We start from the raw sequence: 25,716 nt of genomic DNA on the forward strand, positions 1-25,716 counted from the left end.
ACACTTCCAGGTATTTTCATATTCTTTTTATTTGCAAAACTGTGCCCTTCTCAAGTCCTAACTGAAGGCAGTGCACAGTACGAGTGCTTATCCTCTCATGCGGGGAGTACTGTAACTCTTTAAATCTAGGTCACCCAGAGTATCCAATGCAGGCATGCCTCCCTGATTTAATTTCCTCTGTATTAACACCTTTTCGTTTACAAATAATTACCTTCAGCCGAGCCCCCACCTTATAGACAGGTTAGGTCACTTTGTTCCAGTACTTCTTACCTACTTTAATTCCTTGCCTGTTAAACTTCAGTCTGTGTCTGACTATCTGGTTTTCCAACCATAATCTCCATTTAGCGCCCCTCAGATATCCTTTCAGCATGAGCACACCCTTTTTGTGTAAAAGAAGGCTTAAGGCTCTTTTAACATGACATAACATCTTCACATTTCTTTTCTGTTATGCTGAGAATATTGCATATCAACCTAGAATTTGTTCCTGCATGTCTGTCTTTGATAAATCTGTCGTGGTCACGTTTGATAAAGTTGGCGATGAATGTTACTAAGTACAGAGATGGAATATTTGCAAATAGACCAGATCCCCACTTTATTTACTCTTTCTAATGAAGAGTTGCATACTGTAGGCTATATCTAATACTGTGACTAAGCTAATTAACGTAACAGGAATACAAGTTGCATCAGTGTGACACTGACTGTCCCAGCAGCTGGGTGTAGTGGCTTTCAGAGTTAGGTTCTTTGCCATCCCCTTCAGCTTCAGTCTGTCATCTGAGAAAAGTCTGTTTATATGTTAGCTTTGGACTCAGAGTGACTTTTGAGGTGGCAAATACTCCCTAATCGGGGCCTACAAGCGACCAGAACTCATGTTACCTTGTGTGAGACACCCAGGTTTTCTTGACCTGATAGGGAGACCTGGGCAGGATGGAGCTCAAGTATGTTTCTGGGATAGTACTTATGAACTGGGGCCCATCAACTGACCCAAAGTGCCCATCCGTTCCTAGGGCAGAGTTTCACAAACTCCTAGGAAGCACTTATGTTCCTCCTGTGTTCCTTCTTAGTTAGAGCTAAAGGAGACTGTGTGCATGTCTGTGCACACACCTCATACCTGGGCTCCTTCCAGTAAGACATGGTTCCAGCTTCTCTGGAGAAAAATTGACTTATTAAGGCGAACTTAGAATGTCTAGAGGACCCCATGCAGGTCTGTGGTGTAGCCACTTGTGTGCCCACCTGAATGCCATATGTCCTTACAGGTCCCCCAGACATATCTAACATGACACGTCCTATGATGACCCCAGTTAGAGCTGCAGAAAGCATTTCCAATGCATGGACCTAGACTCCAGGCACTGATACGAGGACTCTCGGCATCCAAGGTAGAGTTCCAAATGCACACTGGGTGTTCCCAGGCTCCCTCAAGAAGCACTATTGATAGTGGTTAACTTGTCTAGGGTGCAGCCACAGACTTGAACTCCAGTCAGTGACCCATTGCTAGACAGAAGGGGTGAGTGTGTGGGCTTAGTGGTTCAGAGGAAAGTGGACTGTAGATAGTGGTGCAAAAGGTGGAGGGTAACAGCAGTAGAAGTGCTGGTGGAGAGAAGTAGAGTGAGGGGTGCAGGAGAGAATGGGACCAGGTGTGCAGGAGAGAGGAGTCGCATATGGAGGGGAGATTGAGGAGTATGGTGTGAAAGCCAGTTGGTTCAGGTATGGATAGGCTTGAGGTAAAGGTGAAGGAGAATGACAATAAGAACCTTGGTAAGGTATGGAGGGAACAGCCGGTAAGGGTTTGAGAGGAGATTAAAGTGTGATGTAGAGCAGGAGTGAGGGTGAGGTGTTGAAAAGACAACTTGGGATCCTTTTCTTTAGCTCATACTAGTTATTACTATTCTTCATTTCTTTTCTCTCATTATTTTTCTTTATTATTTCATAGACTTTATGAAGAGTAGTTATTAATATACAGCTTTGGATTGGTCCACCTTGTCTTAGTTATTATGTATTATTTAGCCTAAGTTTTGTTATGTTATTAATATTTTATCTTTTGGTCCAATTTATTGGGGTCTTACTATTTTTGAGTGTCTTCTCTCACTGTTTTACTGTGAACTGATTTGTGAACTACACATTGAAGTATCCTGGGCAAAACTATTTTCCCTAATTCTCGCCCGTGCACAAGACAAACCGCCTCAACCACCCCAGTGCCGACTTTAACTGCTATAGACAAAATGTTACAAAAATCCATAGGGGTGGTTGCGTCGGCTATAGAGAATACTGAAAGACTTCTCTCTCTCACACCTGGTTTATTACCCCCCTCGCTAATTGGAAACATATCTGTATCCACTGTTAATTCTCCGGATTCAACGCTAGCGTCCTCTTATGTTGAGCTTCCATGTGCGCAGACTGATCCGGTTGTTACCCCTCCTACCAATTCTGCAGTCCCTTCAGTCCCGTAGGGAGCTAGAAAGACACTAAAGCCTCGCGCCAGAACTAAAAAGTCGAAACCTACTAATAAGTTAGCTAAGAGTAATATACCTATTATAGATGACCTAGAGACAGACTCTGCTCCACCTTTTTCAACTTTATCTCCACCGGTATGGGCTACTCATTTATTAATTGATTTTCAAGCCCAACTGGAACAACTCATCAATTCCCATTTTAAAATTTTGATGAGTAGAATTGATAAAGTAGTTTCATTGATAAACATTAAAAATGGAGGACAAGATCTGCCTCCTATTTCAACTGGGAATACTATTGTGAAAGTAGCTCCAGGTAACACCAAGCAGCCCTCACAAGGCCATAGCTCAAAGGGAGTTTGTTTAGACAATATGGTTCAGGGATCGGTCCCAATTAATACGAACAAACGAACCCCAGATACTAATGTCTCTGGCCCTGTTATTCCACCTAGGGTGCCTCCAGTTACAGGTAGCCCGATTCCCCGTAATCCATCTCCCACCCCTAAAGACACTAGTAAGCATGGGGCAGGTCGGGGTTCAGCGCTCCAAGGCTCTGCTTCGAAAAATGTTGGTAATGTATCCCAACAACTTCCACTTTGTCCCCAGTTACCACCTGAGGCCTTTCCGTATGTGGTGGTTTTATCAGGGGTTCCTTCGTTGTCAGGTGAGCGCGGAGAAACTTTCCCCGAGTTGAAGAACAAAGTTATCTTTTGGTTGAATAGACACAGACCATTGTTGAGTTCGGGCCAGGGGGAAATTTTATTTGCTAGAAGAGTTAGCTGGTTGGGGAACAAACCCAAGGATATCGGTGGGGATTGTGTGATTGTTAATTTTAGGGATCCCGGAGTGGTCAACCACTTCCATGAGTGGGGAGGCCCGTGTAATCTGCGTTCAATCAATCCTCTCCCCTTGGGGTATTTCTATTCAAGGGTTTTACTACCGGGTGGGCCCGTATCAACCTATTTCTATCACGGGCCACAGGTAGTGGAATATAATGTACCCGTAGCTAACACTTTTAGTGTCTTGAATAGTGTGGACTGACTATGTCATCGATCGTGGCCGATTGTCGTGTGGTGGAGGGTGGGAGTGTTGAGGAGAGTTCTCCCCAGCGGGCTTTAGGGGAGAAGCAAGCCGGAACAACTACATCCACACACAGCCCATGTCTTAATAGTAGCCATTTGGGAGATGGTCTGGTTCTGAAGACCCTTATAGGATCACCCCCTTCTAATGTGCTAGTCTACCATATCTAGTCCAGTAAGGGCAGATTCCCGTAGATCTTTAATTGGGTCCTGGAACGTAGCAGGGTTTGGATCTAAGTTATCCAATCCAGAGTGGGGTGAGTTGGTGGACAAATATGACTTGTGTTTGTTCCAAGAGACTTGGTTGTTGACTCCCCCGATAAGGGTAGGCTTTGCAACATATGATATCCCAGCTGTGCAGGGACCCAGGGGACGTCCTTCGGGGGGATTATGTATTTGGGTAGCCACACATTTTGGGTGTTCAGTTAAAGTAATAGATTCTCAATCCCAGGACATCCTCTGTATTATACTTAAATACTTGGATGGTTCGTCGGTGGCGGTCATTAATGTTTACTTGCGCCCTATTCCCATCCGGTTGGGGTTATCTACCCTAGAGGCTCTTGATGAACTTCTTTCTATCTTTTCTTCGCCGTCACATAGCGTTATCGGGGGTGATTTTAACTGTCATTTCGAACCTTTGGCAGGGATCCCCTCTGTAACCCTAGATGAGGATTCTATTTGGCACATCCAGGAGTGCTCTATGTATTCGGTAAAGCATCTAACACCGTTGGCCCTACAGATTAATAAGCTCCTAGTAACACACTCCCTCAGAGCCTGTAATGGTAGACTCCCTCCCGATGCCCCTGGGAAGTGCACATATAACGGAGTGGGAAAAATGTACAACCATTGACTATATTATGGTCAATGTGGAATTCTGGCCCCAACTGAGGGCTTTTACTGTAATTAATAGGGTAGACAGTGATCATGATCTCTTATCACTTGAAGTAACACATACATTGGGACATCAATACGAACTGGGGGCATTGGAGATATTCCCTGACTCGAACTTAACCCTAGTGGCGGGGGGTAGGCGCATCAGGTGGGCTAAGTTTGTGTTAGCTCCTGATAAAATAGCTCATCTATATCAACATGTGTCCACCTCTCTAGCAGAGGCTTTTGAACTCCCGGTTGATAAATACGATCTCACCTATTTCCAGGAGCTGGAGAATATTCATTCTAAGCTTCTTTCTACTTTGGCTGATTATTTTTACACTTCAGTCAACACTAAGCTACGGGATAAAAATCAGGCTCACTGGTTTAACAACTGTAGGGCGGCCAAACGGGCTCTTGTGAGGGAGGTTAAAACGGGTTCCCTGTCGAGTATTGGGGAGGTTAGACATACTTATAAACGTATTACTATGGAGTCCAAGTCTGACTGGGAAGCCTCGAGATGGGCTAGTATCAAAGATGCCCTGGAAGGTCGCGATCACAGGGCCTTCTGGAACCTAGTTAGATCAGGCATGCTAGAGGGGCCCCCCGCTATAATACCTAACTTCAGTGAAGAGGTTTGGATAGCCCATTTCAAGCCTCTTTTCACCCATTTGGATTCTGTATCTCCAGCAGACCTGGCCGCCCCATTGAAGGGTATATCTGCTTCAGCGCCACTAGTTGTAAAGGTCTTGGATTATCAACTTTGTACTATCCCTGAAATCCAGGCGGCTCTTAGAAGCCTTTCCTCTGGGAAGGCTCCCGGTCTGGACAGGATCCCGGGCGATCTATTCATGAGTGAACAGAAGGTTTGGGTTCCTATATTTTGCTATACTTTAATGCTAGTTTTCATGGCATGGAGATCGCCCCCCCCCTAACCTGGCGGGGTGCCGAGATTATTCCCATTCATAAGAAGGCTTCCCCACTCGATCTGGCCAATTACCGCCCCATTAGCCTCATTGATGTCCTGCAGAAATTGTTTGCTCGCCTTCTTTTAACTAGGTTGCAGAGTTGGATGGACGAACACCACATCCTAACTCCCCTCCAAGCGGGCTTTCGTGCCAAGGTTTCTACAACTGACAACTGTTTAGACTTCAGGTGGTTTACTGGAAAACGGTGACCATGGGGGCTGGTAGCCTATACCTGATCTTTGTGGATCTCCGATCCGCGTTTGACCTGGTTCAGAGGGACAAGCTTTGGGCAATACTGCTAGAGATGGGTGTTCCGGCATACCTCTGCCACTTATTCGAACGTTTGCATCAAGGCACTTTTGCAAGGGTGAGGTATGGGAGGAATGGGGAGCTTTCCGCTCCCTTTGCGGTGGAAAGGGGTGTTAGGCAGGGGTGTGTTTTGGCCTGTAACCCTTTTTTCTTTGTTCATCAATGGTTTGATTGAACATTTAATGGGAGTGAGGGATTTAGATTCTCCTAGTCTGGCAGCCCGTAAAATACCAGCCCTAATGTTCGCTGATGACACCCTTTTGTTATCAAAATCTCCTATGGGTATCCAGCGAACATTAGAGGCGTATTGTTCTTTCTGTAGATCTAGAAATCTGGAGAGTAATATTTCTAAAACCAAATATATGGTTTTTAATGCAAGACCATCAAATTATCCCCACCCTCATTTGGAGGGCTCTGTGTTGGAAAGAGTTTCCACTTTCGACTATCTAGGGATTACACTAAATGATAGGATGGATTGGGGGTCCCATATGGCTAGGTCTAACATGAAGTTGGCCCAATCCTCTGGCGGTATACTAAAGGTTTTAAATGAGTGTGCATCTAAATCTCTGGGTCCGCCAGGTGAAATCTACAAGGCCCAGGCTAGAGGTGGGGTGCTTTACGGAGTAGAGTTATGGGGTCATGCTAATGCAACCTCTCTGTCTACTACCGAGAATAGTTTTATTAGACGCTTATTGAGACTTCCCCAGAGTACACCCCTGATCCCTTTACGATTAGATATTGGTCTGGCCCCGATACAGGAGGTTAGCCTTAATCGTCCATTGTTATACTGGAGGAGACTCTGGTCTACTCCAGAGCTCCAAAGCTATAGTGAGAACTTGAGGGACTTTCTGACTATAAGGGGCTCGGGTAAAATACCCTGGTTAAAATATGTCAAACAGCTTTGCTATGCACTGGGTAGGGGAGATATGTGGCTATTCCCTGAGGAAACTTGTCCCCTGATCACTAAAAGGGCGTTGGTCGTCGTACTTAAGCAATATCGGTGGAATCTTACTATATCAAATCCATCATTTGGTAGGTTGACCAATCGATTTTTGGAGGCCAAGGATAATTATTATTTTGAGAAATTCTTGGACGCTATCCAGCCCTCACTGGCAAAGAAGTTATATGTCCAATTTAGACATGGAACTCTTCCAGTGCGGGCTGTGACAAACAAGTGGTTTAATGTTCCCAATGTTTCAAGCTTATGTCCTGGTTGTGAAAGCGTTGAAGAGACGGACCAGCACGTTTTGCTCTTTTGTCCGTTCTACTCTAGGGCTAGAGGTAAATGGATCGTCCCACTATGCAAATCCAGGGGTCTCAGGGATTACAGGGAGGTATTTAGAATATTAAAATATGATACCACCTTTTTGATTGTGTTTCTTACCTCCAGATATCTTTTTTCTCTCTGGTGCGCAAGAGGCGCTAGAATCAAAAATAATAATAAAATTGCCTAAAATTGTGCTATCTTAATCATTTAATTTTAGAAGGCACCCCCACTAGTATACAGCCTAGGGATTGATCCAGAATTATAGGTTTTTTTTCTTCTCTTTTATAGGATTTTTACTGCTTTTAATATTGTATTTTAAATCTACTTGAGGAATATTATTTGTATCCGGAGTCCCCTGAAGTGGAACTTTGTTGTATATTGTCATGTCCATATTTTAGTGTGTGTGTGTGTGTGTGTGTGTGTGTGTGTGTATATGTGTATATATATATATATATATATATATATATATATATATATATATATATATATATGTGCTTTTATGGTTTTTAACCGACAATAGAGCTTTTCTGGCTGACTGACATATACAGCTGTATCAGCCAGCAATATTTTCTTTACATTATCTTATAGTATTGGGGTTAAGGTTCTCTGAGTGTCATTACAATTGGAACTGATATGTTTTTGCCCAATTTATGTATCAAAATAATTTCGTTTGGCTGTACATAGTTTATTGCTTGTTGTCTTTTTGTTCCTTTTTGAAAACTACTAATAAAAATTATTTGAAATCGAAAAGACAACTTGGTGACATGGAGTAGAGAGTAAGGATTGATACAGATATGATCGTGGTACAGGTGTGGAGTGAAATGTGGGGACGGTGAGAGTGAGTGAGTTGAAAAGGATTCATAGGTTGTTTCAACTATCAGGAATACAAGTAAGAATTGGCAAATTGTTTGGGGTCTAATTTAACATTTCTGTTTTATTTCAGCAACAATTCCTGTAGAACTAGGTAAGGTCATTAATAATTATATGTGGTTTTATTAACTATTTTCCATTGTTTTATTTGATTTCACAAACTAAGTTTTCTCTTTTTACTTTCAGAGTGGAGATAAATAAAAAGCTATGCAAGTGAGTAAACCTAATTCAGATTAATAGTACCAATAAATGTGGGTCATACTGAGACGCTTGCGGGATTACGCTCACCGGGGTCATGCTGACTCACAGGACTGGCTGTGATACCCTGGGGTCAAACTGAAACCCAGGCAGAAGCTCGGACACCCTGGGGTCCTACTGAACAGGCAGAGTCTACAGAGCCTTTACAGAGACTATGACTATAATAATATAGGGATTACAAAATACTGGCGTAACACACAAAAAATCAGAAGGACCTGGGTACAGTGCGATAGAAAAAACAATGGTCCAAACAGACCGCACTGATGGAACAAATCAGTCCAACTATCCTGAATCCAAATTCTATGAAAACAAAATCACAGGGAGAGAACCTATGAGTATGAAAACCTCATCACACAAGATGCGGTATTATTCAAAAACATGAAGTACAATTTCTATGGATGCAAAGCATCCCCTAATTACTTACAATGGTCACTCCAGGAACCATAGCAATGTGCTCAAGAGAAAGTGCTCGTGCATAAAAAGTAGAAAAGAAAGGGAAAGACCTATAACATTTACAAATTTCTTTCAACAGCACCTGTTTGTAAATCATTCAAAACCCCAAACTTTCTCTTTGGGGTTTCTCGTTCTGTTAGCCAAGGCTAATGATCTTATCTGAAAACTTGATTGACCTCCATCATGTCCCCATGTGACACCTCAGGGATGTGACAAACTGTCCAGTGTTCTTCTCATGCATGCATGGCCCCACTCTGTTCTAGTGCACTACTTTTACTGAATTCATCTGCATATAATTTCTGTTTCTGAGTCCTAAATCCGGTTTCACTTTAGTATTGACAAGTATATCTGCATATTTCCCACTTGGATCTCTTGGCTGGCTTTGTAAAGCATATTTAATCTCAACCCCTGGAGGTTTTCATATTTTAGGAGGAATTCATGCACCACGGACTGAATCTTGATGTTCATATATTTTGTGATGTGACCTCTTCTAAATGTCCTGAAGGCTTCCCAATCTGCAGTGAGTGATGCACGTGTCTGTTGTAGATTTAATTCCAACAAAGTATAGATTGCTATTTAGGACCTAATTAAACATCTGCTTTTTTGCACAGATTGTTGCCATTTTTCCCACAGACAATAGACATGTGTCGATGATCGTGACCTACTACTGTGTGAGTTTGTGGCTGTGAGTTACAAATGGAAGGTGTGGTGATGTTTTCTATTGTGTATGGGTGGTTTGAACAGTTCATAGACATGTACAGTTAAAAGTGTTCAAAGCACTACATACTCTTCACACTTAGGTATCCCAAAATGTGGGTGACTGTTTGTCTGCTTTAATATCCTACGTCATCAACTTGTTATGAGTGTCAACCAGTGTAGGGTTCATTATGTGGTTAAAATCAAGAGCAGAGTTTAAAGACAGAAGCTGTGGCATCAGGTGTTGAAATGTTGCTGATATTGAAAGACCAAGTAAAGATGACAGAAACTGTAGTGGTTCCTCTTTCTGCTTAACTTTAAATTATCATCAGGTTTGAGACTACATGGAAGGCCGCTTTAGGAAAAGGGCTGCACAATGGTAACTATTTCAGTGCTTCTACATGAATTAAGGTGGTGGCATGCCTTCCTCCCTAGCTTAATACACATTTTAGAGAAGTGTAGGTGGTAAAGTACATCACTTAGAGTATATTGATACAGTCCCATATAGTAAAACGCAATATCAATAATCACAATGTGAAGGGCTTTTTTATTGTAGCATGAGTTTTAATTCAAGATCCAACATTAATTTCATGACTGAGCAATTTTTAGAAGTTGAAGAAAATTGCTGACATAGGTTAGACCCAGCACGCAATGTAGCCAGAGTTTTTTTCAAGGTTACAAGCAAAAAAGATACGTATATGTATGGCTGATATAATGCAAAACATACATAATGATCCCACTGTCAAAATTTAGTTTACCTCCAAAAGAGAACACTATGTATTAAAAAGCTATGCAAATCATCTCCAACCTATGGACAAGTGAAAGATGTACCTTCAGATTCTTCTGGCAATACTGCACGTTGAGGCATGACAGCGACAAGAAATGCCAGAATACACAAATCAGCACTAACGACTAACCGGTTTATTGAATTCAAAGCACTTTTTCACAGTGCACAGCAAACTACCTCAGTTTGCGTTTATGATTAGAATAAATATATGTCAGTCTTGCATGAAGTGGATCTCAGGATCAGTTGTAGTAGTTGAACTAACAGTCAAGGTAGCAGGCAGTGAGTGGGAGGTGAAAAGCCTCTGGCAGTCCGCTGTGAGATGGATGTATTGTACAGAGTAATCCGTTTCCTGTGGTCTGGAAGAAACCTGATGCAGTCTGCTCGGCATCCTGTTGGTGTCCAGGATGTTTCCATGTGTCTCCGATAGTAGTACTTTGTAAACAATAAAAAGTGACTAAGGTTAAACAACACCAAGCACACAACAAGTGTACATCAAAGTATCCATTGACAACCAGGCAGTACAATAGCTACAGTCAAAATGGTCCGTCTATACATCTAACAGAAACCATGATGGACTATCGGCTTTAGAATACAAGGCACTGTGATGAGGACCACGTATGCACCCACAAACACTAATCTTTTCATGGGCAAAGTGGAGCGGAGCTGGCACTGGGATGAAGAACATGCCACCTATGCCCCTAATGTCATACACTAAGATTGCTGGGGTCGATATATCAAAGATATTATTCTAATCTGGCAGCGGCCTGCAGATGGTAGAGAGCCCCTGTGGCACTGGGACATATGTCTGGCTGTACATTGTTCTCTGAGGCAGGAACCTTTACAGTATGTGGTCCCGCTCTAGTGTGGTGCTGGCAATAGGTTTCCTTTCAAGAGGCACCTTCCAATGATGGATTGCCTCTTCCTTTGGGTTTACCACCACAGTAGGTGGACTGATGTCCGCATTCCCCCCAAGAGGTGGGAAACCGCATGATACCTGTTGACTTCCATGGTGGTAGGCAGAAGTATGATTGTCATTGGTGGGTTATTTTGCCAACACATGACTCTATTGCAGTTTAGACCAACACAACCGAGACCACTCCATACATCCTTCCCATGAGCCCAGGAAAGGTACCAGGAAATTTCCTTTCCAACACTGACATGAATATAGACACTACACAGACCAGAAAGAAGGTTCTTAATGAAAGATTGTGAGTCATTGGAGGGACCACACCATAAGCCTTTCACACAAGCCAGATGTAGGGCCAATCCGAGGGCAGAGTATGCCCACAGTTCCATCCCAAGAGAAGGACAGAGAAAGGCACAGCTTTTCCTATATAAAGAGGACAATGGAAGAAAGCCTGGGGGAGTTCTTGTGGTCCAAGGAAGATCCTAACATCTGCCTTCTGTTTCCACTAGAGAAGTGGCGGCAGCATTGGTAGGGAAGGGAATCTATGCGGTAGGAAAAAAATGATGCGACAAATTTCCAGCTGCCCATGTAAGATTCTGACATCTTGCTTCTCTTTGGACTTTTTGTATGTGGTGATATGAAGGACTCCAGGGATTGTCAGCAATAGCATTGGACATGTAGATGTGAATATAGAATATGAATAAAACAAGCTATTGCATTACACCCATGCACGTGCCCTGAGAAGAGAATCATGGAAAACCCTTGACATGGACAACGCACACTTTGTTTTGTCACAAACTCTCATGTGTAAATAAATGTTTTTGGGGTAACCGGTAGAGAACTACAGACCACTTCAGATCGAGACAACAGGACCTATTGGAGTAATTTCCAAGTTTCTGAGCCATACGAATGTCTTGAGAGTAATTATAGGGAAGGAAAATAAACATTCCCCTGACCAGCGTATCAGTTAGAGATTTTTCCATCACTCTCAGTCTGGAGACCAACTCAGATGATGAGAGTTGCTGTGGGTGACAAGGGGGTCTTTGGTAGGGAAGCCTGGATCCTATTTTCATGACCTTGAAATCCCAGTCACGTAGTGCATAATGATGCCTTCTTAGAGTACCTTCTTCCACATGCCTTATCTGTTCTAAGTCCAAGGCAACTGGAAGCATGTCGGAATGAAGGGGCAGTCCAAAAGGTGGGTTATAAGCTTACAAAATTTATAAAGATGAACAGAACAATTTGTAATCTCCCCACATTACATTGTCTCCACACCTTGTGGAAGCTTCTGTTTGACCTGTCAGCTTTAGGGTGGTCATCCCAAAACATTTTGCCTACTTACCTCCATTTCGTGCTGGAATTTGTTTTTGTTGGCCTTAGGACTCTGTGCCCTTTACCACTGTTCGCTAGTGCCAAAGTGCTTGTGCTCACTCCCTTGAACTTGGCTTGATTGGCTTACACCTCATTGGCATATTTAATGTACTTATAGGTCCTAATGTACTTATAGGTCCCTTGTAGAGTGTTCTACTATATACCCAGGGCATGTAAATTAAATGCTACTAGTGGGCCTGAAACAAAGAAAACAAATGATGGACGGAAGTCTTGACCCTGTTCCGCATGGGAACAGTCCAGCCTGAACAGCCAAGCCAGGTCCTCCCTGGACCGGAAACAAGCATCCTCCGATAGGTTTCAGGGTATCACCCCATATCAGCTAGCCTAGCTTGAATCCAGTGGTACAGTGAGCACAGGACCCACGTCTGGGCATACCCTTCCCCCTTACAGCGACAAAAGCAAAAAGAACAAATGATGTACGGAATGCTGAACAATGAAAACATTCATCCCCAGGCACAAATATCTGGGTTTAATCCATTATGTTTCTTTTGCTCACCACGTCACCCCAGTTTGGGCCCAGCCATATGCAAATCGGGATTGACCCTGCTCCTCATGGGAACAGTCCAGCCCGAACTGCCAAGCCAGGTCCTCCCTGGACCGGAAACAAGCTTCCTGGGACAGCTTTCAGGGTATCACCCCTCATCAGCCAGACTAGCTTGAATTATGTGGCACAGTGAGCACGGAACACACGTTTGGTTATACCCTTCCCATTTAGGGCGACAAAAAGAACAAATGATGGCAGCATTTTCATTAGTTAACATTTGTACTTCAAGAGTCAATCAGTCAATAATGAAAGGCTATAAAAGTTAATGCCAGAATATGCAATTAGTAAACCCTCATAAATTGATATGAGCTTTTAAACCTAAAATACCAATACATTATAGCTTAATGCATAGAACTTTAAAAACCAGCCTCAAAAACAAATTGTTATATTAAAAATATGATAAATTATACCATAGTTACTCATATATTTACATCCAATAATAAAGCATCTAACACCTCATACTGTTTCATAATCATGAAAGTACTTCTAAAATATCCACCCAGGCTTAAACGTCTAACATTGGCTTGATGTAAAATCAGAGACAGAAAGGAGATCCGTGGGGCAGAGTAATAAGTGCAAATTAGCATAAAGTACTTTGAATAGGGACACTATCCCAAGGACAAGGAGGCAGATCCCCAAGCCAAGTTTTCTGCAGTAGAAAAACAAACCTAACCATTGCCTCGGCTCTGCTGAATTGTTGTAATCTCAGAAGAGGGACAAGCTTAAGGAAGAATTAAGTGGATTTCCCCAGTAATTGAAGGACTTCGACTTTTCCAGGAGGACACCCCTCATTTGATATGACTGGGTCTTAGTATTGGAGGACCCACAAGTCATAACAAATGGTTTAGAGTAATTTACCTTTAAATCCAAGTCCTCCATAAAAGATTTATGAAAATGAGTCGAGCATGGGTTGGAGGCAATTGGCTGTTCTGGCAAAAAGGACTGCATCATCCGCATATAATAGGGATGGGATGGTTTCCCGTCTGGGGTGTGCCTTTTCACTTCCGTGGTAAATAAAGACTAACCCTTTTTATATAAAGTAGAAAAAGAAATGGAGCGAGGATACAAGGTTTAATCTCATTAGGAGGGTGCATTCTTCTAACGGGCCACAGTGAACATTAACAGATGTTCCCCAATGTAGACGTCATATCAGGGTGAACAATTCTTTTCCCACCCTCGTCTGCTCCATTAAGGCCCAAAGTTTGGAGCCGTGTACCAAATTGGAGGAGCTGGAGAGGCCCATAAGTGCTAAGTAGAGAATACCCTCCTCCCTGTGCCAAAAAATAATTTCCTGCTAAAAGATACAGATTAAAACTTTGTTCCACAGTGCCAATTCTAGGTCGAAAACCCAAACTGCATTTCTGATCAAATATTTTCTTCAGCCTAAGTCTCCAAAGGTGACCGAAGCACTTGTCTCAAAACCTTAGCACTATAATCAATAAATAAAAATGGGACAACTAGGTGAATTACCTGAAGAGCCAAACTTGTACAGCTGTCAACAAATCCAGTACTTTCTCCATGGTTTTAGTCTTTAAGCATCACAACCTGTCATGAGCTGCATTATAGGCTATTGAATCAAACACGTGAAAGGTTTTTGCACAGCGCACATTCTGAACACACGTATTTAAAGGTGCTCTTGAGTGTGATAATGAGCAAAATTTTGGTTCGAGAAATATATTTGCCTTGGACCACACAGTTTGGTCAAGCAGGGAAGCCAGGATAAATCCAAGAATACAGCCACTAGATTGCTATTTCTTTCTGATATTAAAGGTTAATAATTTAATTCTTGAAAGATAAGATTAGAGGGTTGGTCACAGACAGAATCCACATTTTACTTTTGGTAGTTATAAATAGTGTGAACCTTGCCCAACAGTATAAGAGCACCGCTGGATTCACATGATGCTGAGCAGCAGCCAGGTTTCAAACCTGGTTCCTCATGTTACACAGTCAGCAGCGGTAGCCACGAGGCCCCATCGCGTCCCGTAAGACCTCAGCTCGTTGCGGCTTCAGGTTCCAAGGGGACCTCCAGCTGAGCCCGAGCCAGGCCTCTGACTCGACCCTGACCCGGGCTCTCAGTGTCTCGCCCACCTGCAGAAAGCTCATGCCTGCTATGTGCTTTGTGGCTTCTTTACAACACAGCTCTTGATGCCATTAATTTGCACTCCATAAAATATTGTGTTTATTTGATTATATAAATATTTACTCTATATTTACTATTTGTTTTGTAACAGTTACACATGGTGACCTATCGGAGGTTTTCTGAGCCCAATCTTTGATTGCACATCATCTGCATTTGTGTATAATATGCATAATTGAGATGCAAGCTTTTGTGAATTCAGGATGAGATGTGTGCTTGTATAAGAGCAGCCTGAGATGTGTGCTGTGTGATCACAAGCAGAGTGATATACCCTAGGGAATGCATAATAAAGGGGGTGTCTCTGAGATTGCAGTGTGAGCTGTGTGCGCCTGAGTGTAGGGTGAGCAGTGTTCTGTCTGAATGCAGGTTGAGGGGTGGCCTTAGTGAGTGCAGGGTGATTTGTGTGCCTGTGCATACAAGGTGAGCAGTGTTCTTCTGTGAATGCAGGTTGAGGGGCGGCCTTTCTGAGGGTAAGGTGATCTTTGTGCCCGTGAGTACAAGGTGAGCTGCGTTCTTGTGTGAATGCAGCATAGCTTAATATAAAAGAGCAGGTCAGTTCTCGCTTATTTTTCTTTTACGGATGTGGCTGCTACCTTTGCCACTGATGCTAATCTGAACTTGCTCAACTGGTAACTACTAGGGGTGTTTTCTTAGCAACTCTGTACATTCAGCGCCCTAGCCAAAACTTCCCTAATCTCCAGTAAATACCAGTCTATACATACCCTTGACAAGTGGACCCCATCACCTCTAAAAAAAATTCCACCGTGTCAAACTTAATCTCCCTATGCGCAATACTGTAGAAACCCAAATCCCTGCAATAACGCACCATTTCTGTGTTCATCTTTCTCCAAGCCCTGTCCACTGCCCTAGGATTGATAGCCCCTCTCCAAACCCTACGCGGTGAAACTCCGTCAAATGACAGAGCACCCGGACCACTGGCGCTTTAACAGGGCCAGGTCCCTCCTCCTGCTTCTCATAAGGACCAAACCCTTCTCCCTTACCATGTAATTTTCCCCCAGGTGAATCAACAAAGTCGGGGCACCTACCAGCCACCAACATACCATTCAATAAATGCATAAATTCCTTCCACAGCATGCCTCCCCGCCCTTTCCACAAAACCTTGAAGAGATCTTTATTAAAACCCAGATGTTCTCCAAAATAGCTGGACCGCGTCCGGACCTGGGCCCACTTCACGAATTAATGCCCCACTCTCCATATGGTCACTTCCTTAGCGAGGGGGCCCGCGACCGAACCTGAAATAGAAAACTGCGTGAACATACGAAAAACACATAACCGCGCTATATACCTCCTGCGGCGCCGCTAGCATAACTCTTGTCACAGTCTGGATACCATCCTTATTGCCCCTCGTGAACGTTACTCTCTTGGATCCCCATTTGTGCCCCCCCACAACAGTCACCTGGTGATGCAGAAGTCTCCATCCCGTCATCGCCCCACTCCCCATCGTCTACCCAAGTCCTCCCTATCCTTCCCATTTTGCACTCCGAGTGAGGTGTCCCCACAATACCGGCCTTTCATGAATTGTGCCTCTTCTCTCTAGCCATCATTGCCTCCAGCAGCCCCGCCTCTGCTGCTTTTTATCCATCAGCAAACGAGCCTCCCGCAAGCGGGATTCCAACTCGATGCCCCAAAATCAAGAGCCGTACTGAGCCCCATTGGTTGGTCCATGCTAAAGGCACTCCAATTTCCCTCATGATCTCTTTGAACTGTCGAGTGCTGCCTGGCATTCCGTGGAGTCTAAGGTGCCATCACAGAGGAAGTCATCCAGTTAGCGCATTTCCACTGGTGACCCGTGTGCCTGGAAAACCATCACTGGAGGAATGTACTCAAAAAATTCAAGGGACAAGCCAGACATAAAGCAGCCCATCGGTAATGCTTTGCCCACGTACCATTCACCTTTGAAATGGATGCCCAAGAGGTCCCCATCCTCCGGGTGGAATGAAAGCAATCTGAAAGCTGATTACATGTCGCATCCTGCCCTGTCTGCTGTTGCGCCCGTGGTCACTTACCAGTGACATGGCCACATCAACCGGCTAATCAAACACCATGTCCTCAGTGCTGCCACTAAATTCATGCACCTCATTGCCTTCCGGCCATAACAAATACTGGCGTAACCGGAATTGCCCTTGCCTTCCTGGGCACCACCACCAAACTGTAAAGCCAAACCGTCTCCCTGCAACGGGGCCCGACATGCAAGCCTCGTGCTCTTCTTGGTCCTATTTTTTCTTCACCACCTCCGGGTGTTCCCCTGCTGGCTGAAATTGTCCGTTTGTCGCCTCTCACCCTGGGGTCTCTAAGACCCAAAGAAAACCGTCTGTAAACCCGTCCCATGGCGCCTTCGCTGTCTCCTGGTTGTTCTAACCGCGTACTACTGCCCTGGATTTGACCACCCTAACTGGTGTACAAGCCTTTTGGCTCGCCCCTCTAGCCCCCCCCTTCCTCCCCCGAACAGGCTGCTGCTGCTGACCTCCCCGCCTGTGAACCCACTTGGTGCCACTGCCGGCCCCCTGCCTGCGGGCCGCCCCCCAAAGCAATTAACCAAGGCGTGTCTGCCCCCGCATTTCGAGCAGTCATGCCTGAATCTACAAAAGTCCTGTGTGCACATTCCCTTATTAAACTCCCAGCAGGCCCCTGCAGAGGCAGTCTGCCCCCGGCCTGTACCCCCCCCCCTCTCCCCCCCCCCCCCCCAGGTGGGCTACCCCTGAGAAGGCCGATAAACGAGCGATAGCCCGCTGACCATGAATACCGTCTTCCCCGCCCTGGCGGACCCCATTGTGTGTTGCCACAGGTCCGTATCCAACTCTCCCATTCTGCTTCCGTATCCCATGCCATATGAGCTCTAAACTCCGTGTCTTACTGAGCCCGTGATCTGAGCCTTCCTAATGACGTCCATATACTTAAAAAGGGGCACGCACCTCTCCGGGTATTTTTTGTAATATACGCTGGCATATATTAGAAGCGCTGCCGTCCAGTTTTCTATAGTGAGGGGCACCCTTGGCTGCTTTGCCAATTCGTATTCCTCCTCCTTTGACCCTTCCTTAGCTCGCACCTCCCTGTGCAGCAGCTTGAGCATTTCCACCTACTCTCCCTTCCATATACGCTCTTTAGTGGCCAACATCAGATGCGCGCCCAATGGCTTCGTCACTTCCATCTAGGGCAGCTTCTTGATTTTCAAATCCTTGCTCTCCAATTTTACGCCCAACTCTCCTGCCCCCGCGTCAACTGCTGTCTTTGCCTTGGCGTCATCCCCTACACTTACCACTGTCTTGTCCGCGTGCTCCGTGCCTACTCCCACATCCAACACACATGTATCCCTGCTTAACCTCCCCTCCTCTTCCCCCACCCCTTTCCCCCCCTCCAATTCCCACCGACGCCATCACATGTTTCACCCTTCTGTCCTTCTCTTTACCTGGCTCCAATAAGGGCGCGCGTCTCGCTGTAGCCCGCCTCGCCACTGGATTTGTTGCTGCCGCCAACCCAGCTGTCCAACCCGTGGGCTCCGCCTGGCGTTGTGACATCTGCAAGGTACTAGAAACAACAAAATTCGTCCCCCCGTACTCCCTTCCTCGCTTTCCCTCCATTCACCCTCCTCCAGACTATCCTCCTCGTAATGTAACTCTTCGGGCTCCAGCTGCCCCCAATTCCTGTCTACAGGGGGTGCCGACTGCCCTCTCTTCTGAGCCCGATATGAAAGCCATGCATAATCCTGCATCCTCGTCCCGTTGAGGGCCATCAGGTGTTGGGGCCAGTGAGACCGTTCAGGGCCTACTTATGCCGGCCACAACGGGCTCCCCTACCGGTACAGGGCACGCCGCGCGGGGCTCCACCCTCCCTTCACCTCAGCGCCTATGAGCTGTTCCCAGCTCTGCCAAGTCTGGCTCCCGCCGCTGTTCCACCGCCTGCAACAACAAGGTGTGGTCTGGTGTGCTGGGCCTAAATTCTTTATCCCTCCTCACCCCCTGCCTCTTCCTACCTGCCCCCAGAGTATTAGCCACCCAATGACGCCTTCCTCTGCTAAGGTCTATCGCAACCCCCCCAAAACCTATCAACCCCTTTTCACTCCATTCCAATCTTCCCAGACTCCCACACAAGCCCGACCTAGCCCCCATCGAGCCGGAGCCCAGACCTCCCCAAACCCACCCTCACACCTGACCCTTCGCCTGCCTGGTCCTCCCGCCTAGCTTCCAGACCCAGAGACCCCCAATGCGCCATATAGGCATCAATCTGCTCCCTCCTTGACAAGCCCCGTTCCTCCTCATGCCTTGAGGTAAAGATATCCAGGCCCCCCAATCCCGAACCTCCCCCCCCGGACCCACGCTCCTCTGGGATACCCTCCTCATCCAGGGCCCAGCCTCCCTCCCCCTTTCCCTCCCACTGCACCCGAGAAAGCCCCCACCTCACCCCAACCTACCCTTCCCTCCAGCGCGTCCTGCCCCAACTCTGCAGGAGCCTGCATAGTGCCCAGCTGCAAACCCCCTTCCACATGCGGCCCACAAGGCCCCCTTGCTCCCCTCCACTCGGCAGGCTCTCAAAGAGCGGGGCTGCCCTGCCGGTGGGCCCCCGTGTACTCTTCCCCCCCCCCCTCCCCGCTCTCCACAACTATACCCGTGCCTGGAGCTTCTCCCCCCTCTGCGCAGCGCTGCTCCAGGGCCTGGCCGGTGAACCATGCAGCCCTCTCCTCCGGTGGGCCCCGCCAGCCTCCGGTCTCGCCAGGGCCTCCAAGGAGACGAGAGGCTCCGGTGCATCCCTCCCAAGTGGGGCCACTCTCCTGGTATAGGAGCGGCCCTGCACCTTCGCCGAACCGACTGGGGAGTTGCGAGACGCGCTCTGCCGGCGAGCCCCGCCTGCAAACTCTCCTGCCTCAGCCTCGACACCTACTAGAGGCTGTGGCTCTGTGTCAGCACCCCAGGCCACCCGCACGCCACTCTTGCGGCCCGGGTCACTCACCTGCCAGCGCTTCGCCCTCTTGGCGGATGAGCAGGCCGCGACGACGGCAGCCACCCCGGCAGATGCGCGCCTCACCATGCGTGCGCCTTGCCATGCGCGTGGGTTCCGCCTCCGTCATAATTAAATAGATCTGGCCGGCCTCACTGAGCAGCCGGACCGCCTCCAACACTCTCCAGTCCTCGCCAGCCATAATAGATCGTCAAATGCCCGGTAAATCCCGTAAACCAAACTGAGCTAACCGCTAACTCTAATCCCTCACAAAATTCTAACTACAGCTACACTCCCAGCCACCAGGTCACCAAACCTAAAATGGTGGCCCGGGAGAGGGAGGGCTAACCCCTTAAACCCTTTGGGCTATAAATTAAATTGGGCTACATTTGGGCTATACTCCACGTAGCCCAACAAAATTGCAAAAAATGGCCGCTGCCGGCCGCCCTCCCCCTCCCAAAGCTACCCTTGGGGAAGACCTTGCGGGCTCGGGTGCCCCCCAAACCCCTATTCTACGTGACGACAGGCACTCCCTCGAGTGCACAGTTATAGTTCCAGCGGCTGCTCTGCTTCCGTTTTGAAGTGCTATTGCGCCACCTGCTGATCATAGCAGCACACGTGTTTAAGTCCGTTCCAGTCTGCAACAATGTTGTCTGCTGATGGTGAACAGTGATCAGGGCACTCTGGGGTTGTAATATCTGCATTGATGCAGTGATTCGCACTCTGAAAATATAGTTGGCAAAATTATAATTTAGTCTATTTTTGTAACCATTTTCAGATTTACTGTGATTACATTTTTCAGTCACAATTTGTACACTTTCAGCCAACAGTGTATGTTGTCTTGTTTTACATTGGGTATTCTTTCTGTTCTGATAGGAAGAGCATAGTCATGCAGAATGCCAACATTCCCACACCTTTTCTTGCTGAGCCAGGAGTGCAAAAATTTAAGTGGAAGCAATGGTATAAAAACTTTGATAGTTGCCTCATTGTGATTGATGGTAAGAAATATATAAACCTGCAAGGAAACTAGCCTTATTGTACAATTGTTTAGGTGCTGAAGGTAAAATAATTTTTGATCATTTACCTATGACCATTCAACCACCTGATGCAGAATGGGAAGTCTATACTGAATCTATAAACATGTTACACAACTATTTCAAGACAACACAAGTGTAATCGTGGAATGCCATAGATTCTTCACTCGTAAACCGTCTCAACATGAATCAGTAGACAGTTTTTTGGTGGAACTAAGAGCCCTGGCGTCAACTTGTGAATTTGTTGGCAATTTAGATGGTTACTTTAGAGATCAGATTGTAGTTATTTGTCATGACAAACGGGTTCAAGAACAATTGTTGTGTTGTCGCAATCCTAATCTGCATGAGACCCTAGAAATCAGTGCCATGCATGAGTATCTCATGGTTGAATGATGCCTGGTATCCTTACCTGGACACACTGCCAAATTACTGGCTTGGATGTGGAATTTTAGGAGTAAGAATCGGCATTAATCCTTGGCTGATGGAGGTAAAAACAAAAGCAGAAATGCTTCAGTCTGATGGAAACTGTAAATGTGTGTTGGGAACAAAATGTGATATTTTGCACATACTAGTAGACTGTATTGCAGTTTTAGCAGCTTTGCGGAAATTGATTTTACGTCCAATTTTTTAAAAATATTAAATAAGGTCACACGAACAGGCAGTAGCATTACTTACAGAGATGCCAAATTTAGAAATTGCTATTGCTTTGGGAAATTATATGAAAGCCATAAGTCTTGTGAGGGAGAAATTGTAGGCGTTTTTTAAGTTGGTTTATTAAATATTTTGCCTCAGTTTTAACTATTATAAAACTGGTTAATATAAAAGTTTTATTATGTTTTAATGGATCGAACTGTATCGTTTATATTATCACTATGCTTGTGCCATCATAGCTAGGATATGTGTGCTGTAACTCTTTCTCATAGGTTATCTGTAATGGATGTGATAATGATTTGGTACTGTTGTAATAATTATATTGGGTTTTACCGTGTTTAAAGACTATGGTCTAAATAAACAGAGCTTTTTGACTATGACCTTTCAATCACCTGATGCAGATTGGGATGTCTATACTGAATCTATAAACATGTTACACAACTATTTCAAGACAACACAAGTGTAATCGTGGAATGCCATATATTCTTCACTCGTAAACAGTCTCAACATGAATCAGTAGACAGTTTTTTGGTGGAACTAAGAGCCCTGGCATCAACGTGTGAATTTGTTGGCAATTTAGATAGTTACTTTAGAGATCAGATTGTAGTTAATTGTCATGACAAAACATTGTTGCGTTGTCGTAATCCTAATCTGCGGGAGACCCTAGAAATTGTTAGGGGAATTGAATGGTCAGTGATAGCCTCAAAAGCACTGATTAGAGGAAAAGAACTGGTGAAGGTTGAAAAAGCGAATCCGGTGGTGGCAAAATCCAAACCGAATATTAGCTTAGCGAAAGAGAGTAGACCCTCAACAAAAATTACTTCCAAATCATGTTTTAGGTGTGGGTTGAAAACAAACTTGGCATGTTTTAAAGGATGCATTGCTTTAGTAAAGCCTGTTTAAAGTGCAGGAAAGTGGGGTATTTCCAAGGACGTGCAAGAATGTTCAGAGTCTGGTGTATCAGGGATGAAGAGAACCTGGACATTCATGATGAGGTATCCGAACACAGTGATAGTGGGGTAGTGTTATCCATTAAAATGATTGAGACACCACAAGATTCCCCCAAGGGTGGTGATCCAGTGTGTGACTTAGCTATAGGGGAGGTGAAAGTAGCATTCACTGTGGATTCGGGCTCACCTATAACGCTTGTCACTGAGAAGTTGTTTGAGAGAGTGGAGTGCAGTCCAATTGTTCCCTCTAGATAGCATTGATATGATGGGGTATTTTCCAGAAACTATCACTTTCCAAGACAGGGCTATTTCTACTAAAGTGTATGTAACCAGGAAGGGGTACAATATTCTAGGTTGGAGAGATCAAGTTGCTTTTGGCAGGGTATTAAGGCTGGCCACCATATTCTGGTGCTCACTGACAATGAGGTAGATGACTTACAATGTTTGAGCGAGCTGCTACATACACAGAAGATTCAAGGACTTGCAGTAAAGTAGGAGAAATGCCACTCCATGGTGCCGGTGGTAGAGTACCATGGACATGTTCTGTCGGGGGCTGACATCAGACCTAAAGCAGACTTGGTAAATGCCATTAAGGAAAGTCCTGAGCCTGTGGATAAGGAATAACTAATGTCATTCCTAGGCATTAGAGGGTATTATTCCAGGTTCATTGAAAATTTCGCCCCACAAACTGAGCATCTCAAAGACTGTTACATGAGGGTGAAACGTTTGTGTGGAGGTCCTAAGAATGTGAAGCATTCAATCTCTTGATCCCTTGCACTCCAAGCCTTTGGGGATGGTGTGATGTTAACGGTGACTGTTGATGCTAGTGGTGTAGGCTTTGGGTGCAGTCCTCTCTAAGATGGTGGATGGCAAAGGGAATACGGTGGCATTTGCCTCAAGGTGCTTGTCTCCTGCGGGGAGAAACTACTGCACCATTGAGAGGGAGGCACTAGCGTGTGTGTGGGCTACAAGACAGTTAACAACTTCCTTGTTGGGGAGGACATTTTTTCTTCTTACCGACCATAAACCGCTGGTATTCCTATTGTTGTCACATGGCTGATGGGGACATTAGTGACATTGTTACCTTAGCATGAGCTTAGACGCCATGATGGTACTTTTGCACGCGACACTACATGCTTGTGTTTTTCGCAAGTCAGTTTCTGCCTTTCACATGAGAACACTTTGCTCTTCTCTCTGTTCCTGGAGTTGAGTCTTAACATTGTGAACAAGGTCGATACACAAAGCCACTTGTTGTTCTGTTCAGGCCCTAGCACCAACATACCTGTGCAGCTGCTATAGGCGGGAACCCATACTTTGATAATATGGGATTGCGCGCTTAGGTGGCACTCACTTGAAGAGGGACCGCTCCATGGAGAAGAGCTGTATGCACCTGTGATGTAGAAATACGATCTTTGTCCTGAGGTATGGGGTCCACTGACACAGCCTAGAGATCTTCTCTTTTATAATGATGATAATTCTATTTACCAAGGGAAGGGCGGGAGCTTAAGCACTGTAGTCCTTTTTCTGCCGTCAATATAAAATGACTTCACCCTTCATGATTTATGGCCTAACTGCTATGCTAACCGTATTGGTATTATGCAACTTTCTGTTTGTTGTGGCTCGTATACTGCATTTAAGAGTATGTTAGTTAAAATAAACATTTTAAACTATCTTCGTGCCTCTGTTTGATTTTATTGTGAACAAGTACAAGTTGGTGTGCGAAAAGGTGGGTCTTGGTTCTGAGGTTCCTGAGAGATCAGGGAGTGTTGTGTGTCTGGCCGTCCAATTATTTGTTACTCCAGTTGTGTCTGGGTCGTCCAATCATTTGTTACTCCAGTTGTGTGTGGAAGTGCGAGTGAGACACCATAGCTAGTCGGTCCGGGGCTTGTGGGTACTAAGGTGGTAGGAAGGCACAGCCCCTATGCACTAAGGTCCTATAATCCTGCGCATAGTTCTGACGATGCCGGTACTACAGAACACGCCGGCTACAAGAAGACAGCAAGTAAAAGATTGAAGCAAGCGGCGTCCATGAAAAACGTTGAACAAGATAGTCCCAGAAGGCGCAAGAATAACGGAACAGAGAAACTCCATGCTAGTACAATATACAAGATATATCTGGCACCCTTTGTCCTACATGAGTAAATCCCCGCCCTGATGAAGACCTTCGCAAGAATTACCACCCATGGTCCATTTTAATGAAGGTCGAAACGCGTTGGCTCCCACCCCGAGAAGTTCAGAGCAACCAACATAATTTTGCCTGCACCACACTAAGCGCTTTTGAGCAGAATAGTTCATGCTCATCTTTGAAGTGTTGTGTAATATCTCTCTGACCTCTCTAGGACCTATTGCATTCTTGTACTTTGAGGACAAATGGAAATTTAGTCCCTTTGATGTATATAAATAAGTAGGACTGCACTAAGCTAAAAAGCTTTCTTTTCTTTGTATATGCTTATTTTTGGTCATATGTATGTCATGTAAATAGCTTTCACGTTATGTGTATTTGTCATTTGTTATTCAAACAGCTTGTGTCGTATAGAAAATCAAGAGGATGATGATTTAATGTGCTATGTGGCAGGAACTTTCTTTTTGATAAACAAAGCAACCAGTATGAAAATGTAAATAAATATAACCCAGGGTCAATTAAGAAGACCGCTGAGGAACAAGTAAAACTGATTTATGGTGTCAGAGGTACTTTTGCTTGATTTTGTTAGAATCTCTGCAACATGGCGCTACCAATGCTTGGTCTGGTACTTATCTGCGAGGTGTTCACAATCACCTTTCGCCGGTATTCGGAGACGTCCGGTGTGCATTAGGTTAGCCTCCTGTATTTGAATTTATAGGTTTTTCAAGCTTGAATTTTAAAAGGTTTTGTTCTTTGTTTTTATATTACTGATATTGCGCTACCTTATCTCCTTGTTATTTCTATAATGGCTCTACCAATTGCAGATCACAATCGTGCTGCTCTTACTTCACACTTGACTCAAAATGCAGTCCTGGGCGCGGGAGCAACCATTATCTTTGAAGTTAAAGCGAATGCAGCGTATCGCTTCAAGGTTTTATATTCTTGGGTAACTTTTCCTGCAGTTGAGGCTGATGGCTTCTTTCATGAAATATACTCATGCCCTGATACCCAATGTATATAGACCA

At 45.1% G+C, this 25,716-nt stretch overlaps 1 pseudogene across 1 annotated transcript in view; it reads left to right on the forward strand.

The window, feature by feature from the left end:
- Positions 1 to 25,716, forward strand: part of LOC146802313 (E3 ubiquitin-protein ligase TRIM39-like) — a 135,601-nt pseudogene that overhangs the window by 60,313 nt on the left and 49,572 nt on the right. Inside the window, exons 5-6 of the transcript XR_014968031.1 lie at positions 7,881 to 7,901; positions 7,994 to 8,020. The product of XR_014968031.1 is annotated as an E3 ubiquitin-protein ligase TRIM39-like (transcript). The remainder of the gene's footprint in view (positions 1 to 7,880; positions 7,902 to 7,993; positions 8,021 to 25,716) is intronic.

The sequence above is a fragment of the Triturus cristatus genome, chromosome 8 (genome assembly GCF_964204655.1).
Source record: "Triturus cristatus chromosome 8, aTriCri1.1, whole genome shotgun sequence".
NCBI lineage: Eukaryota > Metazoa > Chordata > Amphibia > Caudata > Salamandridae > Triturus > Triturus cristatus.